Consider the following 18,299-nt stretch of genomic DNA (forward strand, 5'->3'; position numbering starts at 1 on the left):
CACACAAATGGACCGGGGAGAAACGCATATACGACTCACTCGCAAACGAAGAGACGCCAACCTACGACCTGACTCAAAAAGAGATATATGCTTCACTAATACGAAGGAAAACGAAGCACGGTGATCAAGAAGACACATACTGGAAAGAAATATGGCTCTACAACGACACCATCAAGCACAACATAACCAATCACTAAAGAGTAATATCATATCGTATTAACAATGAAGCATCATTTACAGGCGCAAGAAAGAACGAAACGAGATGGACGAGGAGGAAAGATGCAGAACTAAAAAACAACTGCAAATTCTGCAAAAGCAGCCATGAAACCCTATATCATATCTTCACGGCATGCCCAATTTACAAAAATTTATGCTACCTTGTCTGATCCGACCTCGAGGACTCCCTGCAAACCGACATCAACGCTTCTACGGAATAAATCCTCAAAAACACCTACGAGGGGCCGCACAAACTCATCGCGATTACAACCTTCGTGAAAATGAAATGCGAAATATGGGAATGAAAAAAAACGCTTGATATTAAAAATGAATACGCCGAAGATATCAATTCAAAAACCGACGAAATCAGAAGAAAATCACACAAACCAGTACGAAGACAATGTGATAGAGGGTGAAACGCGAAGCAGACCTGATGAAAAATTGAAATCGACCACGCGCGCGCAAACGCTATTACCGAAATGCATAGATAATATGCATAACGCAACATTTAAGCGATATTAAGCACTTGACTAGTTCCTATAGAACCTATAATACTTAACGCACTGTTATTTTGAAATTTATCCTGAAATCAACCGTGAAAAATTAAATATTCAGACAATATATTTACTGACCACGCCACCGCTAAACGAAAGATGAATGACATCTTATGCAACATCAACACCCCACGCTTACCTGTATTGCCCTATTCTACTATGCATTTATTTTATATTTATGTGTGTATTACATTTTGAAATAAAATTACTGAAAAAAATCAACAGTGATACCGGTATCATGGATATGTTTAAATATGAATACAATCACGGTAAATATTTAAGCACTGAGTCATATGACACCACGATTACGGTTACCAGTTCGATACCTTGAACTTTATGCGAACTTTATGAGTTTGAATACTGTATAACCAATATTGAGATTACAACCACGTGTAGCCCGAGAAGCATGATGTGCAATAAAGCTTTCGCAGAATTTTGTGGGTTGCCGGACGCCGGTGCACAAGACGTATTGTGTTTCAGTAAAAGACAAGTGATTATGTCTACTATCAGACGTCCCACGGGATATCGGGTGCACTCAAATAAGCAAATGGCTATCTGTGGCATTGCGCATATCCCTCTGGTGAACTTGGAGTTTATTAAAACGTAATGACCGAACTTAAAATAAATACGATCATATTTAACTCGATTAATTATCAGTAGCTTCCACAATCGTATTTATTTTCTTAGCGCAGTTCGTCACTATCAATCCTGGGCGTCTTAAGATGAACAGACAGAAGGTCTTTTCAAATAATATCGGAGATAGTATTGTTAAGGATTGGATAACGAGATTTTAGATGATGGGGAAAGAAGACTTAGAAGTAGGTGAAACTGAACTAGATTGTACCCCATTTTACCCTGTGGTTATAGGCCATCACAAAGAGCATGGCATTGTACGTACAGTGTCCAGTATTATGTTTATAAAAATGTGGGGGCCCTATTCACGGTGAACAGTCTGGTTCAATAAGTGCAAGGTTTGTTGTGAACTATTGTCAACTCAGGAGAAAGTTATAAAAAAGTTAATTAACCCATAGCAATATGTGACACGAGTACACGAATTCAGTGACAGTTGAGACAAGTATCGGGTTAAGTAATTGGATATAAGTTGTGAACGAAAGATTAAAGGCGGAGATAATGAGGTTGGATTAGCAATAAAGTCGATTTTCGCGTTCGTCAGGATTTATCAACCCAGGATTAAAGAAGCCGGTTGATTGCGGAAAAAGATGGTGTTAATCCGACGAGTTAACAAACTGGCACAAACTATAACAATAGTTATCTATAAAAATGCGTACACAGCGAATCATTCCTACGCGCAAATATTTCCGTGCCGATTGTCTGTCTCCCAGGTAATGGCTTCACGAAACAATTAACGAATTATGTAGCCTACCCGCCATTTCAGAGCGATATCTATATTCTATAATCCGTTTCTTAGCTGTACCGTACGAATTGGACACGATTTTCATTTCGCGATGATGATAATTCTAGCTATTGCAGTGGCAGTATCGTTATCAGGAGGCAGGACACGTCTTCTATGATTTATACATTTGCCAAGCATAGTAATGTAAAGAGTCTGATGCAATCCATCTTGAAACAATGTTACGTGAATGCGGCTGTATACGCTTGATGAAGAATAAGAAGTCCCAGTTCACACTATTGTCAAAGTTGCTTGAAGCTACCAGTGATGAGCGGATAGTGCTTTCCGAGACTCCGAATCCCTCCGACAACTTTAGTGTCTGAGGAAAACACCCTCCGACTCCGAAGAGCTCAATCCCAAACTCCGAGATACTCCGAAGAATCTCCTCAAGTATCCGAAACAGTGGCAGGCATGGTATGGTACACATGGTACATGTGATAATATGGTTGGTCTCATAGTATTGCTTACTCTCCAGTCCCCAATTGCAGTGCAGATGGCTGATTTTTATGCATTTGGCAATCATTTTTGCATGTTACCCGTCATCTTACAGCTTTACAAGGTGTCAACTGTCTGTGTTTTGGTTTGCAATCATAATCAATAGTGTATTTTGGTCACAGCTATCCAAAGATATCGGAGACAAAGATTCCAATACTCCCAAATTATCCGAAAAAATATATCTGTAGTAAAATCCGACTCCGCTCCGACTGTCACAAAATCGGCAAAACTCCGCTCCGAATCCACTCCGACTCCGCTCCGATGCTCATCACTTGAAGCTACCCAGGCCCAGAAAGAAAAAAAGCAGCTTCATGTAGCCAGCCATACTTTTTAAAACTATCATCTCGTCGATAAGCGTAGCGGCGAGATGCCAGTGTAGAGATCGAAGTTGTACACATATATATATTGAGTTCACTTCAACCGGAGATGACTGTTTCCTTCTGAATCAACACAAACAAGAAACTAGTGACGGGTAAATGTTATAATGAAACAAAACCAGGGGGATATTATTGACCAGGTTGTAAGGCAGTATTCTGTAAGGGTACCAGCAAGTCGACGATGGCCCATGCATGTTTTCTTAGAATGTGGTCGATCTACTACTTGCGAAACGGCCGATACTATAAAAATATGCATATCGATGATTAGTCGCGAGATAGCATTATAAAAATCTAGGCGGTTGTTCTCGTGGTAATCACATGATTAGCATTTTCTCGGATCAGCTAACTTTATTATCTCCGCCGTAAGTCCCCCGTAATACTATTTTGGAATATGTCTGTGATGGGCATATTTACAACACGACAATAGAAAATGTTCGACAGTGTCAGGTACAAAACAGAAATCACATAAAGGAGAATCAGTACAGCCAATTTTAAATTAATGCAGTTTTAGCCGACAACGATCGGAACGAAACCGAAACATAATGTTTTCATGGCGAAGCGATAGTCGTATTGACAATATTCTGTCAAATACGGATGTTTTAAAATTTCAGCAGTGGCATTGTTTCTCGTCGCTCCTAGATTCTATGTTACATCGGGGTTTCTGTTCTTTTTGTTTTAAATGTAACCATATACATGTGGTCCATTCAGAAAACACGTCATCTCTGATGTTTCGTTATGCAATACGACGTTAAGAATTTTCAGACTCATTCACGGTCACGTTGCTTCTACGATGTAATGTGGGTTCCAACATTTTTCCTATAACCTAAGAAAGCGTGTCGCATGCCATTGTCCGGCATAGGACCTTACTCATGCGTACTTTCTTCATTCTACTGAGAATTACCTTCAGTAGAAACTTTTTAACGCGGCCTTAATGATAGATATCTCCATTACTAAGAGTGCACTTCATGGTCAATTCCGCTGTGAGCAAGTATTCGGTGATCAGTATGTGTGAGTAAAAGTAATCGTATGAGAAATTTCCCCGAACTAATCGAATATTCTCGACAAGGTAAAGGTTGTTGATACGGCCGCTCGCTCTATTCACTAAATTGCCTGACATATAATATGTCAGTTGATTAGGATTTTCCACGGTGTTAGGGACTGCGTATCGTTGCAGTGATGAGATTGTAATATGAGAAGTATCACCACATCCTAGCTTAGGCTGTGATATAAGGATTTGGAATAATACGAATTCTACATGAAAGTATATATACAAAAATGTGAACCAATTATTGATAATAACCATTTTCTTTTGTTGCTACATCCAGTTCGTGCACTGCTGCACAGGCTTAGGAACTGACAGTTATTCGATAATATTATTTACTCAGTGCAATTGAAAATTGATACTCAGCATAAACATACCTCGGTATTAAATCGATCAAGAGAAAGAAATATACAAGCAGAAAAAACATGATGTAAAACTGCTCAAGGAATTGCGAAGTCTTTTTCATATAACTTTCTCGAAATAGGTAATATTAGTGCATGCAATTACGGTTCGGGTGTCAGTTACCCTGTTATATAGGTATACATATATGGGGTTGCTGGACAAATTAGGAAGAACTATATTGTCACATGTCGGTGGGACGTGGCCACTTACCATATACCGTGAGTGAGTCACTTAGCACGATCATTTCAATCTGAAATTAAACGGTGATATAGCGACGCATCGATGCCTTATCTCGATGCAAATTAGATATTTTTATAATGAATTGTTCCTGCCGCAGGATCCTTGATTCCAGCATTTGATATCTATATCAACTGTACGGTAGCGCCCGGGCCTTGCGCGTAATTACTAACGATACAGAAAGAGCGAAATATTCCCGCTAAATCAATTTCCGACATCAAACGTGCATTTGGCTTCTTTTTAGTAAGTTATATGTACTATTATCTACTTTCCAGTGCCCCGTTTCCCTGTCTGTTTCCACAAAGTGCGATATGTCTGCTATAGCGACCTATTGCTACGCAGACAATGGATCGCTCAGAACTCTTAGTGGCAACGTCGAATACGAACGGTATGAGAGTGCAGCTACAACAACAGGGGGTCACGGAAGAAAGCATTCCCCGAATAGCACCGAAAAGAATTGCGTCTTGGGAAAGCCAATCAAAGATAAAATCGTTTACACCAGTGATTATTCGGAACCAAGAATATGCCACAGTTATCGTTCAACGAAGATATTTGTCGCTGTCGGTATTGTCTTCCTCTCTCTGATCCTAGCTTTGCTCGGGCTTCATTTTTCTCACCAAGCTGAATGGCGGACGGGTAAGATAATATTGAAGCATTAAATTCTGTAATTTTTAAGCAATGCAGTGTCGCCACATTGCATCGCAGTGGAATCAAAGTGACTTATGTCCATTTTACACATTTTGAGAATATTTACTTCAAGTAACGATTTCATCCTCTTCCGGCCATATATTGGCCTGATTAACTTTGAAATAATGATACAGACATAACCATAACCAAGATATGGCCGAATTTGCTTTCAAAACTTGATTTTTTCAAGTTTTAAAAATGAACCTGCAAAATTTGAAAACTTGACATGAGTCACTTTGATTCCACCCCGACGATTGGTAAAATAATCTACACGCCTTATCCATTCAATAAAGATTTCGAAATATCAATATCGACGTCAGGGCTGATTTTGTCTCCATCCCATTTACAGCTTCCATGCTGTTAGAGACCTCTACAGTGCGGCAATATGGGATCTTAGACACATCACATATTGCATACCCATTAATATAGGCTCCTCATTGGTCATAACCGTAAATTGACACCCTATATGTAGGCCGCTGCACGATTTAGCACAAGTTTGGCGGCTCGGCTCAAGGAAGGCTACATAAAACGATTTGAAAGTATGAGGAAGCAACGCATATGCATCTGAACAATCATTTAGCAACTTCGTCACATTTCATTCGTTCATAGCGGCTTTTCTACGGCAATGCCACTGGCGAAGACAAAAATGGGCCCATTTGCCATATTTTCATGTTACTGATATCTATACGCAATACGCATGAGCACCACATGCATATTCTAGATCAGAATGTACGTCATTTCATTTGAATAAAGAACATCCGCCAGTAAGTAAATTGGTTTTTCTGTCGTTCTTCTCATATTTATCATGTTCATTCCTTGTATTGGGCCTGTATACAATCGTACATCATTTCGTATCAAGCTTAGACTTCATCATCTCCCATGTGCCACATCCGCCCGAATCCTTGTCTCTTTATTAAACAGATAGCGAGACGCTCATATATTCGATTATAACGTCATCATGCTGACGGATCGACAGTATATCTTTGACGACGGCAATATTTTATCACTTTTATCGTCCCGGCGTGGCCGAATAACTATATGAAGTGTTAGATTTCAGACCACTATAACAATATCAAATTCATCGAAAATTATATTTCCAGATTCGCGCGAACGCAGTGTCAAATCGAGCAATTTATCAGTCGCTTTACAAGAATTGCTGAAGGACAATATACGACTCGAGATGGAAATATATGGTGGGTACTGATGTGTGGGTCATTTTGGTTCATCACATCTCGAACTTTCATTATATGAGCTCTTAAAGTCGGAAGTGATGTGCATTTCAACTCCTTCCTAATTATTAAAAGCACATATATATAAAAAGGGTCTTCTGCAATTATGATCGAAATCTCACTGTTGTCCGAAATCAATATCCCCACCAAATACATGATGAAAAATTGCGTGGATACGAAAATAAATCACCAATGATGTCAAAAATGGTCGTACCCATCAGATACAAGGCAAAGACTCAATATAAAGTTTGTGTGGCGAAGCAGGAGCATCGGGGTAAAACTTTACTTATAAACATTATTCTAAATACGTTTTCTTCCGCTCAGACTTACACATACCGGGCATGATCACAAACCCAGCATCCAGTTGTGAAAAAATTAAACAGCATAACACGTCTTCTATTAACGGACTCTATTTTCTGAAGGATCTCGAGGTAGGTATAATGCATGTCCTGTCCGCGATAAGAAAGTCTTTTTTTCACAAACAAGTTTTCGAAATGCTATGTATTCGCTACATGATGTGCTGATTTGGTCCACAGGTATTAGCCTTATCCATGATCAGAAACTATGTGCCTAGTCTTTGTTAAAGACATGTGTGTAGACAATCCATCTATCTTCATACTGCATTGACTTAGAAAAATAACATTGGTTGTATCATTAAGCAATACAAAGTATTGGGTCGATCATGTCACAGCATTATTTTTTGTAATCTTGAGGGTAACGTGTTCCAAACCTATTGCGACATGGAAACGGCAGGAGGAGGTTGGACCCTTGTCGCCTCTGTGCATGAAAACGATATTCAAGGGAAATGTACAGCGGGTGATCGATGGTCAAGTAAACAAGGAATGACCCGGGCATATTCTAGTTTCTGGGAAAATACAGATACCTATGGACTATCGACTTCAGCTGCGAGGGACGACTACAAGAATCCGGCATACTTCGCTTCGGATGCGAAAAACGTCATGATCTGGCATGGGCCGAATGGTACTCCTGTGACGCAATTTGCTGAAAGGTTTCTCTATTTTCTATCGATACAAAATTAAATATCGAGTGCCGAAGCCATTTCCAGTTCGTGTGATAGGTTTCATGTAAATCGTAAGGTATACGTGAATCTCTGTGCTAACGTTCGTTATTATATTTATGCGGTTCTGTCATTCAGATGTCAGATTATGTGTGGTTCCATCAGTGCATGTGACTCATTTCCTTTCCGACTTATTGACCTGGTGCGTATGATATGTGGTAAAAGGTAAATGTCGGTGATTTTAAAAATAGTTGTAGGACACAAGAAAACTCTCCATCAATAATATTACAAGTCATATTAAGCGGACCAATTGACAGTCGCATCCTGGTGACGGACGGTTGCATGCGATGACTGATAAGTAGGGCGATTTTTATTTGACCTACAAAACGGAAGATAAAGACCTACAAAATCAGAATTTTGACATTTCTAACCTTAAAAAACTAAGTTTTGTCCAAATTTTGACTTAACGTATGCAAATTAGGTGTTTTCCCACATAATGTCAGAATTGTGCTACTTATCTTCATTTCTGGTTTGAACTGTCTGTCCTTACGAAGTAGTTTGGCCTGACAAAAGCGTTTCTGACTCAAAAACTGACAAATTCTTACACGAAAAAACTTTATTTTAACGAAATCAGGCCCTATGAAGAATTGCAACAGTTACATCACTGGTAAAAATCATTAAAATTTGTTGTAGTAAAACGAAATATACTTTTCTACATTATCGGTAGTAAGTGTCTGTCCTTACCAAGTAGCTTGCCAAGAATGGAGAAAGAACGTTTAACAGCAGCAGTTGTTGGCCGACAACACTGAAGTTGTGTGTACACTGCTGGTGACAAACCGTGTTGCTTCATTCTGGCAATGCTGTGTGTACATCATAATTTTTCATCATGCGCTTCTTGATATAAGAGCCATACAATATACACGCAGTCTTGCTTCAGTTCGGATATTGCGGTACGTTGAGCATAACACCGCGTCAACCTATTTATTTCATTTGAATGTTTATGATCCACAATGAGCCGACGATGGGCTGTCTACAACGGTAGGCCCATAAAGTAGGCTGCAAGCTGTAAAATGTCAAATGATAAGTTCACCGACGGTGCAAAATCTTACGATACAAACGAAATGCAGGTTGAAAATGTTGACTTTATGAGCAATTTTGACATTTTTTGACCTAACGCTACAGTTTGAACAAATTTTTGAAAAAAATCGCCTTACTGATAAGAATGAGTCATTGACTGCATCTCGCTCTACCGAATCATTACTATCGCGTTGCGTGCATTGATTTACTGACCCACTGATAATATCGTAAATGCATGGTAATGACGTGGTGTGATGGCAATGGATGTTCCAATTCACTTGCTAGTTTCCGAAAGTAAATCACAATTGGTGTCAATTTCAGATCATATCAATCTGTAACCACATATGAATTAGGCCTAGGCCACTTGATCGAAAACCGGGCTCCCACAACACAGTTATCAAGAGCGTAATGTGTTGGCTGTAGGGGAGATGTGGTACCGATGAGACACTGGGACCGAAAATATTTGAAAATTTATCTGTGATAATCCCATGATTACAGTACGCGAATTTGTCTACAATGGTATGCTGACAGCATCTTTCCTCACATGCAAAAAACGTCGACCTGCGTGAGTTATGGGGTCTGTGACAGTTGATTTACGCTTTAGGGGGTGTAAAATAAATTTGGATCGACGTATGCCTTTTTCTATATCGCATTCCACACTTACAAGCCAGCCACAATATTTGATGCCAAGTATATAGCACTTGTATCAAAGTAGGGGAGATGTGGTACCGATGGATCACTGGGACCGAAAATACTTTGAAAATTCTCTATGATAATTCCATGATTGCACTCCGTGAACTTGTCTACAATTGCATGCTGGCAACATCTTTCCTCACATACAAAAAAAATCGACGCGCGCGAGCTATGGGGTCTCTCACAGATGTTTTTTGTTATGGGGGGTGTAAACTAAATTTAGATCGACATATACATTTTTCTTTGTAACCTTCAACACGAACAAACCAGCAATCATTTTTATTGTGAAGTCTAGGGCTTGTATCAGGCTATATAATAGCACCTATTATTTTTTTCAGTACTTTCCTTGAGTGGAATTTTTTTCGATTCATGTACAAAATTAGTAGGGTGGGGACCGATGATACAATAGCCAAATCAAGCAATATAATCAAGCATACTAATCATGAAACAAATGAAACATGACTACGTACAGAAAATCTTTATGTAATAATTGCATATGATGTTTTGTTGCTATAACGAGGTATTTGGTAGTCACACTGTCGATTTTCGGGTAATATGTATATACCCTCAAATTTAAAGTCCGAGCCTAAATCAAAACGTGATTTTACGTCAACATTTGAGGTAATATTTAATCTATTTTTTGACGGTTGCGACCGAAAATTCTTCCTTGGCTTGCTGTAGCTTAGATTATAATACTGAGCAAGAAAAGTTGTCACATCTGAGTTTTTTAGGGTATATGTGTCATAGGTCCCCGGGTCGTGTGCCATTGGACCCACCGGGTGGGGACCGATGACACGTTCGAGCAGCAAATTTTAAACGTCCATAAATATTTTTTGAAAAGACAGATATTCATGTATATGTGCGCGATAGGTAGAGCTTGTATCAAAGTGCTGAGCCAGCAAAAGATCTGCTGTTTTCGGCTGAACATTTTGGGGCCAGCGATCATTTTCCAATTTTTGATCCATCGGTACCACATCTCCCCTATATAATAGCACATATTTTTTAATTCAATACCATCCTCGAGTGGATCATTTTCAATTCAATTACAATATTTATAAAGTGGGTGGCGATGGTACCATATAGCCAAATCAAGCAAAATAGTTGAACCAACTAATCACTTGACAACAGAATAACGGCTACATATATAGATGCTGGAAATCATAGTTGCATTCGGTGTTTTATCACCATAACGAGGTATTTGAAAGCCAAAATGTCGATTAGCGGGTAATACATATGGGCCATTAATTTTGTGAGTTTGAGCGTGAATCGCAACGTGTTTATGCCAACATTTGAGTTGATATAATCTATTTTATTCTTGAAGGTGGCGACGAAACTCTTTTCATTGGCTTGCCGTAGCTTTCTAGCGTATGTCTAAGAGATGATACGTTCGAGTAACAAAACATAAACGTTTATAAATATTTTTGAAAAGGCGGATATTAATGTAAATGTCCGCAATCGGTAGAGCTTGGACAGCAAAGATCTGCTATTCTGGGCTGAAGATTTGAGGGCCAGAGATCATTTTGCAATTTTTGATCCATCGGTACCTTATCTCCCCTATCTTACAGAGCGTTGCTGATATACCACACCGAAAACGACTTCTTACAATCGTACGGGGGCAATCTCAGGTATTTATTCGCTCGAAATTATACGATGCAATCAGCTACATACGCGGTTGATGGGTCGGACGACGTTCCTGCTATACCAATAGTCTGGGATACAGAAAATAATACAACAGTGTCGGTAACGTACAAAAGCTCTCTGAAGAATGTCGTTGAGGAGGGATACATACAGGTGATTTGACTAGAAGGTGATTGTTATCGTGCAGTCTGACATCAGAATGCGTCAATCGCAATCGGTCACTGTTTATAAAATTTCTTGACAAATACATTCGACATCTATTCGGCGTCAACTAGCCTACTGTACTCAAGTGTACCCAACAGATGACTACAAACAGAAAAACGGCTAAAAACCTACATTTCTGTCCGTTTTAATTCGCTCGAAGTCGTTTTAAGTAAATTCCCTTCAAATAAGTTGGCATTTTGGAAAGTGATGTGTATTATTCGCATTTTCATGAGATGTCTCTGTCCACATCAGGCCTGGTTATGATAATATCGTTTCTATAAAGGTCTTAGGTGTTGTGACAGATTGAAACTATTTAATATGTTCAGCTTCGAATGGTGGAATATGCGACTTATATTGCCGCCCTCTGTCCGGGACTCAGGATCAAAGGCCGGAGTCGTACCTACTGAAAGCTTTTGCATTGGAACCACCTCCGCCAGTCCGTATACCCACATGTGCAACGACTTCGCAATGATGGAACAAGGATATGCGAAGCCGGAGCTTACGAGGAGTGCTGTGATGATATTTTATCGATGATGACATGGATCGTCTTCAGGAATATATCGATTGCAAGAGATAATCCTACTCTCTGTGATTACCGACACTATGTATTGCACGTGGATAATTTGTGCAGTCTTTCTGGAAAACCATTGATGTCATTGTCATCTGTGTATCGCAGGGGCGTAAAACTCGATTGCACCGGTCACCGCAGTAGCATAATGACGGCCTAACCAAAGTCAAGCATCTTACTTACGTAACCATCACGATTATGACGATAAATCAGTATACTTACAATACGATTTGACAGCTCTTTGATATTTTTTCATGTAATTGTAATTGAAGCATTTCTATTTTGTGTAATTGTAAATATAATTGTAATTTGATAAAAATTTGCCCAATTATAATTTTAGATACATTGTTATTGAAACCTGACAATCACAACATAAAATAATTAGCCTATTTACATCGGTGTTCTGTGAGTGACTCATTAATTACATAAATCAACCATGCTAAACTGTTTCCCATACTTCAGTAGCAGCACAAATCTTAGTGAATTACAATATAGGCTGAACCAGTGGTTCACAAACTGGGGGCGTGCCCCCTTTGGTAGGCATGAAAGCATCTGAAAGGGGCGCGAAGCTCCGGTAAAGTGAAAAAATTTCCGCGCTTGGCACGATTTACCTCCATTTCATAGTTATTGTTATATCCGAACTTCATATTGGAGAATTCTCTCATCAACAGTCAGTCAGTCATTCCATACCATCAAACCATCTGTACGGATGGCTAACATTCTGGTTTCATTGTGTGATATGACCACAAGGGGGGCACGAATAATTTCACTGTCATGAAGGGAGGCGTGTCTGAAAAATGTTTAAGAACCAGTGAGTTAAACTAAATCTTATTGTTTCAAAAATTTATCAACAACAAATAAACTCTTTTGAAAAATGTGCTGATCCATTTCCTACACCACGGTCAGAGTTTTTTTTTAACTAGGCTTGCTCCAACAATTACAAAAAGAAATTCAAGTTTCAACCAAGGCTTCATCAATCTTGATCACACAATTGTAGGGATGTTATCTCAATCTTGCCTCCAATCATAGGAAAATTTACTGGGGCCAGAAACTTTCCGCACCCTAATGTTCAACAAATGAAATGTAAAAGTTTTTGAGCAAGTGAAGATGTAAATGCGAACCAAAATTTTGTAATTCGTGGTTATCATGAGCTTCTTTCCTTTTGCATTTATTATAATTTTACACACCTTCTTGGTATCATCATTATCGCTGACGCCTTGCCAATTACTTTTCATTTGCCGTACTCAGCTCTGAGTATTCATTTGATTACATTTTATTGACTGTCTTGTGGCGTATTCGCTGTTAGTTGGTTTCAGTACTCATGATTAGGAACAGTTCGAATACGTTCGAGTTATTTTTTTAATCCAAGGGTATTCTACGCATCATGAATGAAACATGAATACCTTGGAATTGTTGCTAATAACGTCGCTACGGTTGTCAAAGAGCACCTCTTTACCGCATCAATTACATGTTTAACAGTAATTGTAATTGCAAGTGTAATTAAATACATGTTTACCAGTAATTATTATTGTCATTTTATATTTTCAGCAATGAATAATTGTAATAGAATTTATAATTGTAATTGTAATTGAACTGAATTAATGTAATTGATCCTACTCTATTTGGGAGTGGGGTAGGGATAAACTGTACTATACATAATGAAAAACACAAAGTATAATTTGTATTATGACACCGTTGTTGAGCTGTGGGTTCAGCTCTTCTATACATAGATTTGAAGAGGTGAAGGATGTTAAAAACTCAGCTAACTCATCAATGTTGTATTGTATAGCTATTAGGGATGGTGTGAACGTGAGGTTCACGTTCGCGTTCTGTGTGCGAACTTCAAAAATTTCGAGGGTCACTTTCACAAACGGACCTTCGTAGGTGCTGCACTGTGAACCTTATTTATATATATTACAATTTTCACTTCATTATAACATCTTTGGTTCAAATTTATTGCATTTCAATTGCGCGTGCATGGCGCTGGACGTTGGTGCATGGCGCTGGACGTTGGTGCATGGCGCTGGAAGCATAAAAAATCAACACTAAACGAGCAAGCAGCTTGACAATTACAAAAAGTTTGCTTGCTTTGTTACAAAAGTTTGCTCGAATATTTAGTGACTCTCTGCTACGTAAGCTTGACCCGCAATCACACAACATCAAGAGCGAAATACACTGCATGCAGGAAGTCAAGGAATGAAGCTTCATCAACCAATCAATGAAGTTGTTATCGTTGTCTGATGTAAAACATCTAGCAGGTCCACTGGGTCAAGCTTGATTTCATATGTTTATTGTTTCATAAAAACCAAATCCGTGTGCTCAAGGTGTGTGCTGTTGTATAATTTGTAAATGGGGTAATATCGGTGGCAAGTTTATAGAAACCCGTTTTACACTCTGTTCAATATCAACGTAGTAATACTCTGACGCCAAATACATTGTTCGGTCTGGCCTAGGACATATATTCCCTTGCAAGTTCACGTCGAAATTTTTGGCAAAGTGACGGAAGATGTTGATTTTAGGGGATATGACCTTACTCATGCGTACTTCATTCATTCTCCACCTAATTACCTTCACTAGAATCATTTTAACGAGGGCTTACTAAGAGATATCTCTATTAATGAGGGTGCACATCGTGGTCACTTCCATTGTGAGCAAGTATTCAGTAATCAGTGTATGAGTAAAAGTAATTGTATGCGAAATTTCCCAGAAATATTCGAATATTCGCAAGAAGGTAAAGGTTGATGATACGGCCGACTGCTCTACGCAGAAAATGTTTCACATCTAACATAGTGTTGATTTTGATTTTCCGGGGTGTTAGCGCGACATCTGAGTCCTAGCATAGACAGTGATACAAGGGTTTGAAATAATACGAATTTTACCTGAAAGTATATATACCGGAATATGATCCAATTACTGATAATAACTATTTTCTTGTGTTTTACATTCAGCACGCGCATTTCGCGCGCTTAGGAAAAGACATGCATTTAATAATATAGGAATTGCGAATTCTATCTTTTGTCGAATCTAAATGCAGGCAATTGCGGTTATGGGGTCAGTTGCGATGTTATATAGATGTAATTTTTATATGGGGTTGCTGAACGAATTCGGAACAACCATTCTCACATTTCGGTGGAACGTGGCCATTTGTCATATACCGTGAACGTGAATGATCTGATATTATACCGTGAACGAGTTCTCCATGTCAAATCTGATTTCATGACTGTTTTTATAGTTCTGTCACTTAACACGGTCAGTTCAATCTGAAACTAAACGACGATATTGCGACGCATCGATGCCTTATCTCGAAGCCAATTAGATATTTCTAACGCGAATTGCGCCTGCCGCAGGATGCTTGAATCCGGCATCTAACATCTATATTACTGTACGGTGGCGCCCAAGCCTTGTGCGTAGGCTAATAACAGCGATACAGGAAATGAAAATATCCCCGCCAAATCTATTTACGACATCAAACATGAATTTGGTTTCATTTTTTAAAGTTTTAGTTACGATTATCCACTTTCCAATGCCCTGTCGCCCGTGCCTGATTCCACTAAGTGCGGAATGTCTGCTATAGAGGCATATTACTACGCAGACAATAGATCGCTCAGCATTCTTACTGGCAACGCCGAATACGAACAGTATGAGAGTGCAGCCACAACATCACGGGGTCACGGAACCAAGCTTTCCCCAAATACCACCGAGAAGAATTGCGTTTTCGAAAACATAATCAATGATAAAATCGTTGACATCGGTGATTATTCGGAACCAAGAATATGTTGCAGCTATCGTTCAACGAAGATATTTGCCGCTGTCTGTATTGTCTTTCTCTGTCTGATCCTAGCTTTGTTCGGACTTCATTTTTCACACCAATCTGAATGGTGGACGGGTATGATAATATCGTAGCATTAAATTCATAATTTTTAGGTAATATATAGTGTCGCAGCATTGGTAAAATAATCTACGCACCTCTACCCTTGAGAATCAATATCGGAATATCAACGTCGGACGTCATAGCTCATTGTGTCGTTATCGCATTCACAGCTTCCATGCTGTTAGACATCTCTACAGTGTGGCAATATGAGTCGGGAAAGCTACCCAAGTAGAAGTAGAAGTAGGGAAGCAAGTACGAGTAGAGGTAGTATGTTTAAAAGTAACCTAAAACTACTTGAAGTAGAAGTAGGGTTGACTGACTTTAAAGTAAGTAAGTAGTTGTGAAAACGGCCGTAATTCGTTCGCATGGACTGGTAAAAGCTACAAATGGAGATATGCGGAAGGTGTAGAGAGCTTCATTCAATTTGACGCATCTCATTCCCAGGCGGTGTCAATTTTCGGTAGAATAAGCATTCGTCTCCATCATGCGATGTAAATGATATAGTATCGACTATTGACATGTAAAGGCTTTACCAATGCTTTGTTTTCTCGAACATCCCGTTTTGAAAATATCATGGCATGACGCCATCCCCATACAAGGGCCGTAGTTTAGGCGAAGAGCAATACGACGAAGTTGTATCGGATACGGTGTTAACAGCTTGCGCGATTAGTATACGGTAATAGAAATTATTGCGGATCGCAAAAATGCCATATAGTGTATCTTTATTTTAGAAAAATAGAGGCATTACTACACTGGTTCTTATACTTAAAATGTATGTTCTCCAGACAAAAGAACTAAAACTAAAATTAGAGCTCCAAATATGATACTAGAAATTGAGAGAAAAATACAAATGCTACGGATGGTGTGAACCTCTGAAAGGTTCGGGTTCGTGTGAACCCAAACCTTTTTGAAAGGTTCTGTATAAACGCGAACGTCAACCTCATGAATTCACGTAACGTCATATTGCTAATTCCGTTCCTACATTTCAGTGCAGTGATAGCCTGTACTAATGTGCACGATACTTAGCGACGACTCTGGCCACATAATGCCACAATAATGATGCATAGATCGACCGATGAAACATCGCCAAATCTATCACCTGGGGCAATCAAATGGTGTAATAATCGCATAAAATCAATATCCTCCGTCGTTTTGCCAAAATTTCGACGAAGACTTGCAAGGGAATATAAGCTTACGCCTTAACGGTCTGGGCTAGACCGGAAAAAGTATTCGGTGTCTGAGTATTGCTATACGTTGATATTCAGCAGAATGTAAAACAGGTTTCTATACTTGCTACCGATATTACCCCATTAACAAGTTTTACAGAAGTAGCAAACACCCCAATTTGGTTGTCATGATAGGCCTGCAGTAAACCAGGGGTAGGCAACCTTTTTGCTATTCACGGACGCATTTCGATTTATTGTGTAGCCTACGGTCACATCCGAGGACATAGCCGTAATCAACTTAATGGACGCCAAATAGCCATGTTAAGCTGTCCATGTCGAATTCCGGTGAATACCAGACTAATCTACTTCTGCATAGAGCAGAGGTCTCAAACACGCGGCCCGCGGGCCGCATGCGGCCCACCAGGGCATTTTGTGCGGCCCGCGACGACATTTTAGATTTTTATTAATTTGACAATATATAAGTGTCACATATATCTTTTCAGGTTATAAAGTGAAAATTCCCTCTTAAATTGGTCCAAAAGCCTGAAACTATTCATCAAACTTCACTATCACATCAATTGCAAACGCTACCATGCAGTGGACGATTCACTATTTCGCCACATTTCCACATCATGATGACAAAACCTGACCCTTGGACGATTCGTGTCTGATATTTGTGAGTTGAACTTGGACGCGACCTTTCTTAGAATTACTCAGTTTCAGGCTAACTCGATGGCAAAATGAAAATGACTCAGAGTGGACTCGGAATACCGTGAATTTGTTAGAACCATGAACGCAACAAACTAAACGCGTATCAGGGGAAGAGTAATAGATCAGAAAGTCGCAGCTTGGTATTTCGCTAACTAAGCAAGTAGTTATGACAACCGTTGGCAATCTGTTAGTTACATCTTCGGTCGCTAAACCCTGTTATTAAAGCCACTTAAAGGTGCCGAGTACCGTAGTGGTACGCTCCAACGATGTAACAACAGTGGGCCGTTCGGCGTTCCGACATTTCAATCACTAGGACACATTCATTAATATATTTATATTATATTTATATCTTTTTCTGCTCCTATTTGAAGATATTTGGCCATGAGATTAATAGCCTACTTATCAGAAGCATGCCCGAATCCTGGATTGGAATTACAATGCTCAACCTAAAAATGTTTTGATATCAGATCAGTCTCTATAATCATTCTGTTAAATTCAAAATATTCATAGTAGCTGAAAAATTATAACCTGATAGCTTTTATGATGGCATCATACATTTTTCCGCCCATATGTTGTCTATATCTTATAATTAATATATATCAAGTACAAGAACAATTATATTCAAATAGTTATAAATGCGATGATTCTTTTCGTGGCAGTCCTAAATTGATACAAGAGTAAATCAAATTTTGACGATGTGTGT

At 39.1% G+C, this 18,299-nt stretch overlaps 1 protein-coding gene and 1 pseudogene across 2 annotated transcripts in view; one reads left to right on the forward strand and one right to left on the reverse strand.

Moving 5' to 3' along the window:
• The window catches only part of LOC145453240 (uncharacterized), a 185,708-nt gene that overhangs the window by 116,746 nt on the left and 50,663 nt on the right, over positions 1-18,299 (reverse strand). The gene's annotated exons all lie outside the window — the stretch shown is intronic.
• Positions 6,890-12,721, forward strand: LOC145454274 (intelectin-1b-like; annotated as a pseudogene). The gene is made up of 4 exons (XR_013920086.1): positions 6,890-7,081; positions 7,364-7,659; positions 11,004-11,229; positions 11,607-12,721. The product of XR_013920086.1 is annotated as an intelectin-1b-like (transcript).

This window comes from Botryllus schlosseri, chromosome 13, assembly GCF_051294905.1.
Source record: "Botryllus schlosseri isolate E-star chromosome 13, Bs_hap1, whole genome shotgun sequence".
In the NCBI taxonomy this organism is placed as follows: Eukaryota; Metazoa; Chordata; class Ascidiacea; order Stolidobranchia; family Styelidae; genus Botryllus; species Botryllus schlosseri.